The sequence below is a fragment of the Dendrobium catenatum genome, unplaced genomic scaffold (assembly GCF_001605985.2).
Source record: "Dendrobium catenatum unplaced genomic scaffold, ASM160598v2 fragScaff_scaffold_1651, whole genome shotgun sequence".
In the NCBI taxonomy this organism is placed as follows: Eukaryota; Viridiplantae; Streptophyta; class Magnoliopsida; order Asparagales; family Orchidaceae; genus Dendrobium; species Dendrobium catenatum.
In genome coordinates, this window is record NW_021320113.1 from 5,254 (window position 1) to 13,896 (window position 8,643).

Below are 8,643 nucleotides of genomic sequence, written 5' to 3' on the forward strand. Positions count from 1 at the left end.
ACAAGTAAGATTAATTTATAGTATGAAATATGGGGGTTTTTTAAGAAGAATCTCGCAAGTAAAGGGGATTGCATCGATAGATTTTTAACCTGGGTTTTAAGATGGATAGAGCGATAGGATGATTTGAGGATTAGTTTCATCTCTGAAGGAATTTGAATTTTGGATTCCGGAGAAAGTGGTGGGCGGTCCGAGGTTCTTTTCATATTCGATTGGTTAGTGTAATGAGACTCTCTCATAGTAAATAAGGTAGTCAGCGAGATCACGGTAGATGATGCAGAGCAATCTCAGTGATTGTTACCGCAGAATAGAAAGGTATTACTTTTCTCTATGCCTTACTATAATGGAGGCGGGATGAAGCTTACTAATTATAATGGTGGACGGATGTCACTCCACGAGTCGGCTCCTTGTATGATTTTTGAGTGTAGGTGAGCGGGGTGAGGAGGATAGATAACACTATCATGTATTGGGAAATAGGTCCTCGGTATTTTGTGAGTAAAATTGAGTAGGTATGTTATAGCTCGCTGATAACTTTGGCGTTGGTGGCTTTGATCGCGCAAGAGGCACGTAGAAATGGACTTTTTTTGAATAGACTGCACTAGACATCACAGATCAAACTTTATATGGGATAGTATTCCTTAAAAAGAAAACAGAAGCAAATACAATAATAAGCCTCTGGGCTAGTGAACTGATGGTCATGTTTATAGAATAAATCGGTGGTTCACCTGAGTTGGGAGAAATGAACTTTTGGTGTATTAAGAAATTGAAGTAGCTGTGTTTTGAGGAATCCAATAAAAACTATGCTTTGGGTAGGTAATGGCCATTTTCTAGAGAAGCTTGGGACATAGAGATAGGATGAGCACAGAACCATTTAGGTAGTAAAGGCATGGTGAGCTGAGCACGACATCCGGAGATGGGCGGTTAAATAATAAAAAAGTAGTTTTAGCTAGCCGAAACTGATTGTCTCGCCGAAGATCAATGCCTCCTATGGTGGTTACAAATATGGACTGATAGAGATTTCTTGTGCAGGTTATTCCCAATGGATTGGAGAACGCCTTGCAGACAGATTCAAAGCACGCGAGGCATTTTATAAGTCTGAAGCACGACCTTGCTGGATACAGCTAAAACACCGAACAATTGAACTTTTTTCCTGAAGGTCCATTTGCCATCCGAAAATAGGGAGCTTGGATCGGTGGTGGCATCAAGTTGCCAAGACCTTGTTGTTGTAAGTTCCTTCTTTTTCTTCTGTTCCTCAGGAATTCCGGCAGACTCCAAAATCCGATCGCAGCACCATATTTTTGCCTCTATTTTGGATTGACGCGGGTTGAATGATACATACTCTCGTAGCCCATTGGCTTTGCGCCATTACTGTGAAAATTAATTTAGGTCTGGAGGCTGTCCGAATCTCGAGTGCTAGACTCGGATCGGGTTCAGAGCGAAGACACAACCAATTGGTGAGAGATTGAGCAGTTCGTCAAAGATGGTTTGAGTGAACCCTAGTTTGCGTTTTCTTGGGAAACTTGCATCTAGTTATGCTCTTTTTACTTCAATTCAATGGAGGAAAGAGATAGATTGGTTTTGATAGTCTGCGCTTACTCGATATTTATTTTTAAACTATCTTCAGTTTAGAGCCAATCTGTGATAATACTGTTACTGTATGATGACGTGCTGTATCTGAGGAGTGAGGAAGTAGAGAGCGATCGTAGAAAGAGAGGCAAGTAGGGATATGGAAAACAGTAGGTTGAAGAGAATCAGAAATTTGTTGATTGTGAACGTTAAACTTTTTCCTGATTTTTATGCTCTAGAATACCATGTAGAAACCACGAGGACGCTCTCGCACTCGTCTTCTCACGGTGATAACCACAATTGGTATTGATATCCATGTACAAGATTGAAACATAAGTAGTAAAAGTAATGAAAATAGTATAGAAAGTCAATTAAGATATTGGTTAATCTAGGACATTGGTAAAGTATTCATTTTATCAATCAGATTAAGATAGTATGATTATAACTATTTAATACGGGTGCACATTAGAATAAAAGAGGTCAGCGAGAGGTATGTACTCCGACCAGTTTCCAAACTGGTCACCACACTAAGTGATACATCTAAACAGTTAAATAAATTACATATGATTAACTAATTAAATATTCACTCTTGATTAGTCGATCTCTTGAAAATAGAGCCAATTTTGTATGCGTAAAATCTTAGCTTTGGACACTATGACATAATTAAGTAAGTCCTAATATAGTCATAATTGAATAACCCATCAAATCAAAACTGAAATTTTATTGGGGTTAGAGTTAAATTTATTTCAAATGAGGTTTATATATGTTAATTTTAATAATTTAACTGTCTCAGTAAAATTTGCGGCGGTTAGAGAGAAAGGGTTATTTGTTATTCTGTCTTAGCATGGGTGTAGGGTCGAAGATCTGGCAACGCAGAAGCAGATAAGCGGAATGAGAGGGTCCTAGCAATTTATGAGACACCAAGTGGAGTGGGCTTCTGTTATACGTGGAAAAGGGGTGTCCTGGTAACGGAGAGCGCGCGCGCACGAAAAACCACGGGGGCCCCATAGCCCAGTTTGGAACGAATCCACTAGTTGCTGCAGTCGATTACAAATGAGACCTTCTTGGGAGAGAGGCCTTAGCATGATGTCGATCTCTTATGGAGTACATTAACAGATGTAAAGGGTCACCAATTTAGGATCTAAGACACTATCAGGACGTATTCGCTTTGTTAGAAGGATGCAGTTGGCGTCGACGTAACCTGTAGGTCAGGAGGACCGTGTCAGCTTGGCGACGGGAGGATTGTAGTCGGCGGCGGACGAGTAGTCAGGGAGACTGTAGATCGGCGGGACGCACGGATGTCAAAAAGACTGTAGTGGACGCGGCTGCGCGCTGGCCGGATTTCGGACGTAAGTCAGGGAGGAACAGGAGTAGTCGGCACGTGAAATTGGTTCGGCGACTGTTAGCAAGCATTGGTTCGAAAGGACTGTAGTCTGACGACGAAGAAATTTTCAGTATGGTATTAAAGACAATGAGATCGGTCAAGGCGATTAGAAGAAGTCGACAGTTCAGATTAAGAAAGTAAAGAATGGTGCATACTTTTAAGGGACATTAGATACGCCCAGACACTACGTAGTAGTGGTATCAAAAAGGGTCCGAGTAATCAGTAGAAGTCCGGCATCGGGTAGAAACTTGGGCGAAGAGTGGAAGGTCCGACGTCGGGCAGAAGTCCGACGTCTTTGGTGGCAGAGGAGAACTCCGGTCTTCACTTTTGGGCGGAGTTTCGGCGTCAAGGAGGATTATCGTCTCTGTACAAACTGGGAGCGCAAGGTATTTGAGGTCTCGATCTTGGGGAAAGATAGTTAATACTTGTTTAAGGGTGCAAATTATTCGTCTGAAAGGCAGCTGCGTTCTTCGTTTCTTGATGAATATTCGAGGGTATTCGATGTTAATTCATGAGAAATGTCGGTGGGATAAGGATCCGGCAGAGTTTCGGTGTCTTCAGGCGCGCACACGCGCACACGATCGGCGCTGGGATTCCGCGATTGCTCGTGCATCTCGTGTGAGCGAATCCCTTTGATTCCCTTTTCTCTCTCCTCTTCTCGGTGTGCAGAGCATCCTCGAGACCTTTTGTGGATTGAAGAGGTCGAGATTACTTCTTTGGTAATATGTATTTTGTCGCTGGAGTGGGCATTAGTTGGAAGGTTGAGATATAGAGTATTGTGAGGATCAAAGGTAGAAGTTATGTAGGCTGGATATTTGGATGGCGGCCGATATCGAATCCTTTGATCATGCACGCGTTGCGTTGAGTCATTTGAAGGCCTACATGATGTCGGATATTCAATGATCTTGGGGCTCGTCGGATTCGTCTTGGGTCGTTCGCATCTCGAGGTGATTATTAGTAGACTCGTCAAAATAAGTTGATAGAGTACAGTATTATTGCTTGTTGTTTATTGTAACCTGTTAGCGAGGACGGAAGAGCATTGTTTCTTGATATGCACTCTCTCACGCACTCATCTCGCTCTGTGCAGCCAGGAAGAGTTGGATATATAGAATATTCGGAATTGTTAAGTGGTTCGTATTTATAGAGAGACTTGTCAGGTTATAGATCCAAGTAACACGCCGCGTCGCTGTATATTCGTGGTTGTTTGGATATGTATGCTTCCCAAAATTAATTACTTTGTGGTGGAGAGAGGTTAATTAGTTATTCCTATGATTTAGAGCCTCGAGATTGTGCCAATACATTACAGCGCACTCCCACTCTATTGGCTCCTCTCTAGAGATAGATGAGGACTCGAGTGACGCCTACACCAGGTGATTGATCTCTTATATATATCACTAATTGTATACACGTTAATTATATGTGATAATTATATATAATTTCTATGATTAAAATATACGGGTATAAGGATGAAAGTAGTGATACAAGAATAGTACTAGGATTTGTTTTTTTTTTGTGTTAGATATGGAGCTCGGTTGTAGACAAGCGCTATTCCGCACAACTTCTCTGATGTAAATATAATATTTGGTTAAGAATGGGAGTTTAAAATCGAGGGTTTTTCGTTGGAGATGCCCTTAGGCTTGGTTTTTGGGAATACTTTTTTCTTTTATTTTTAAGTTTTGATCATCCATTTTATTTCTTCTAAAATTATCTTGTCCTTTCTTTTATATTATAAATAATTAATAAATATATAATACTAACTACTATTATAAAGCGCCTGAGTTTCTTATCAAATAAAATTCATAAACTTTTTATTTTAAACTATTCAAATTGAATCATGGGCTTATGATTTATTATATTTTTAATGATTTTAATTAGTAAATTTTAAAGATAATTAACATGTAATTACTTTTCATTCATATAATAACAAAGTGATTCATTTGTAACGTTTAAATATTTCTTAACATTTACCTCTTAGTCATCGCTGCTTAACTCTTTATCACTCCTGTGATGGATTATGTGAGGTCACTCCGCATTTGTAGTATTCGTGGCATCACTCTCTTATGGATATGAGATATATACTGTTGCCATATATATATATTTATGGACTTAATTTTTATTTTAATATGGATAGTCATCATATATAATTTGGTATTTTCTCATATATATAATATATATGTGTAATGGTGACATTATAATTTAAAAAAATAATCTAAGTTTATAATCACTCTTTCAATTTAAGCAAATAATGAAAAAATCATTTGAATTCACATAATCCCACTTTTAGTTCTTCCCTTTATCTTTATTAAATACTCATATCCATATTCCTTTATCTTACACTTCATTCTTTTTTTTTTTTAATTGATCTTAAATCAAATCCTAACCCTTTTATCATTTAACTATTTAAATTGAATTATGAGATTCTTCGCATCTCAGTATCTTATATTGTTTATAAGTTCAAATTCTCATAGGAGTATATATACTCGTGTGCATTAGAGAGAAATAATTAATATTGTAAATATGTGGTGGTATACTTAATTTGGCAAATAGTATAATGAAGTAGATTTTTGTAGTGAGGGGATTCTTAATAATCGGCCTGAACGGGGCGACTCTCTCACGCTCTCGGTCTTTTCATGTTGTTAATTAATGTTAATTTGTTTCTCTATTTGTATCGCATTACATGCGACTCTCACTCTTCTCTCTCTCTCTCTTCTCTATATAGATATATAGAGATAGATAATCATTTAGCTGGAGTAACTCTCAGCATAAATAATGATTATATTCAATATAATTAGATTTATGGTGTTATTTTAATTGCACCGCATTATAGTTCAACAACAGCATGTTGTGATTATGGATATATATGATATATAAGCAGGAACGTTAGAGCACTCACCTGTATTTAGAGTATCTAGAGACTCATTGCAATGCTACACAACACCATTTAAATGACTCCTTGAATGAGTAGACTCGGCCCTATAGAATAGGAGATTGTGACTCGTATTATATAGAGATCTCGCGCGCGAAATATACAATTGGAGACATAGATATATAGAAGTCACTCTCTTATCCGGTTGCAATTATAGTGTAGATATGGTATTCAATGTGATTCTTGTCTCCCTCCTCCTCTCGCCTCTCTATCTCTTTGCAAGAAAATCTCTCAGAATCTCTCGCAAGATCTAACATTTTGGTATCAGAGCCCTGGTGCGATTTTGAAGGAGGATGTGTTCTTGAGGTGGGCATTCGGCTTTGGGTACGCGAGTTTCGGTTGCAGATCAGCAGAAGGGGCACGAACAGGAGAGCCGAACTTGGGCGCTCGATTGGCTCAGACGAGCGACAAAGGTAGCCGCGTGTGCTGCCTCTGGCGGAGGAGGAGGCCAGGAAAGCTGGGTAAGGTGCTTTTCGTGAGGAGACATGGCAATGCTAGACGCGGAAAACGAGGCAGGGGCATTTGCTCGCGGGTGAGCAGGCGGAAGCCAGAGAGCGGGCAAGGGGGCTGGCATTTTGTGTTTCGGTGGGTGGAACCCGGCGCAGGTGTTGTTGATGCGGGATTTTTCTACAGGAAGACCGGCGGCATGTTAAAAGAAAGTTGCGCCAAGTTTGTTCCTCGTGAAGAAATCGGAGCAGCTAGACGCAATGAGCAGAGAGGAAGCTCACGGGGGCGCATGTTGCAAGGCCCAAAGAAGTCATGCGGCAGGAAGATGCAGAGACTGAGGTGAAGCTTTGGGATTCAAGATCTTGTTCTTGGTGGGAAACTTTGTTGCATGGGTTTTCTTTTGGAAATTGCTTGTGATTCTTGAAGATTCCTAAGCAGAGGTGCTGTGCAGGCTTACTAGAAGGGGCTATTCAATCAGGCCGGTCGGGCTCAAGATGAGGGAGAAGTAGAGATTCATTATTCAGCGTGGAGTTCGATCGGAGGTGGAGAATTGTAGGAACTGTTGAAGGGCATCAGAACCTCGTGGAGGCAAGAATGGTCGTGAACTTGGGATTGTGATGAGCGGAGCGCAGGGCTCGGACGCACGAGTTGGATCGTCCGAAGTCGCAGGTAGAGTGCGGCATCGGTGTCTAGGGGCGATCGGTTGGATTGCAACAAAGTTCGGGTTCTTGTGACGAGTGGTTTTTTGTTATTTGTAAAACTAAATCAAAGGTAGAGATTGTTAATTATTCGATTTAAGTTTAGGATACATTGTTCATTGCATGCTCCACACCCTTAGTTAATCTCTATATATTAAGAGGCCTTGTTGAATGTATTGGTTGGGGAAAATTAATGAGTTCTTTAGGTTATTTTCGCTCCCCAATTATTGTTTCTCTCTCTGCCCTCCTCTCCCTCCTATCTCTCTTGCAAGAAGATCTCTCAATATCTCCGTCCAAGATGCTACAAATTTAAAATAAAAACCTCATAACAAAGAAGCTTTTCTTCTAAATGGTGAATTATTATTTTTATAAATATTATTAAAATATTAAACAAAATAATATTATTTATTAAAATTTAATTTTGGATTTTAAAAATTTTTTTATTTTTAAATCAAATGTATATTTGTGGCACTTGTAAATAATTTAATAATTAATAATAATTGTGATATTACTTAATATTTTTTCATTTACTACAATAAAATATAACATAAAATAATCATAATAAGTTTTTATTAACGCCATAACTAGTATTATGTTGGATAGTACTTCTAATATTAATTTTATTAAAATCTCTTTGGCCATAATAATGTTCCAATAATATATATATATTTTTTCATTTGGAAGTTTTAAAATTTTAATTAAATTATGTGGTTAGGCCTAAAAGACTAAAAGAAAAATGCGTGATTTAATTTATTATATTTTGTCCCAAAAAAAAAAAATTTATTATATTTTATTCTTGCGCTTCCTGCGGCTGTGTTGCGATGTCTATTCATTTCTTTATCTCGAAGCGTCTACAAAACCCTTGAGGATCCGTGGACTGGGAAGAAATTATTTCCCAAGTCTGAGCTTTGGCGCGATATAAGCACTGAAACACGAAACCCTCGTATGCTTCAGCTCGTACCTGGAACCCTCGACGAAAAGGAAACGAGGAAGGTGGCGCACCAGCGCGGTGGCTAAGGCATCGACGGGATCGCGTGGTGTGTTGAGGGTTGGCGCGAGGCCGGCGATTTTTCTGTTCATCTAAATATATTAAATTGCTGGTTGGTGTGGTGAGGGTTGGCGTGAGGCTTCTTCTCCATTTCTTCGTTTCAATTTAGCCTGGTCGCGTGACGTAGAGTTTCGAACGAGTCCTTGACGACGTGTCCTGTGATCGGAAGTACCAGATAGACAACGTTCTTCCTTCGTCTCCTTCGACGACGGGAGCTCGCTCTCTGCTACGGTAACTATCTTTCTTCCCTTTCACGGGCTTCTTCGGCCAAATACCGTAAATCCACGTAAATCCCGGAACCATGGGATTTAGGAAATCTGGTGTTAACGGGAAAAATGGGAAAGTTGGATTTAATTCGCAATTATTGAGTCCTCTCACCTGCTTAAAGATAAGTCCTCCCACCGCTAAAAAATTCGATTTTTGCTCGCTAGTTATTATTTGGTAATAACGAAGAATATCATCATGTGAAGACCAATACCGAGTTATACCGAGCAATACAGAGTTTTTTCTAGAAAAAACTAGGTGTTTTTTTATATTGCTCGGTATAACTCGGTATTGGTCTTCACATGATGATATT

At 39.3% G+C, this 8,643-nt stretch overlaps 1 protein-coding gene across 1 annotated transcript in view; it reads left to right on the top strand.

Annotated features, from left to right (window-relative positions):
* Positions 1-7,877: 7,877 nt before the first annotated feature.
* LOC110109898 (tetratricopeptide repeat protein 1) overlaps positions 7,878-8,643 on the top strand; it is a 43,090-nt gene continuing 42,324 nt past the window's right edge. Inside the window, exon 1 of the mRNA XM_028701209.1 lies at positions 7,878-8,297. The gene's annotated coding sequence lies outside the window, so the exon portion shown is untranslated. The remainder of the gene's footprint in view (positions 8,298-8,643) is intronic.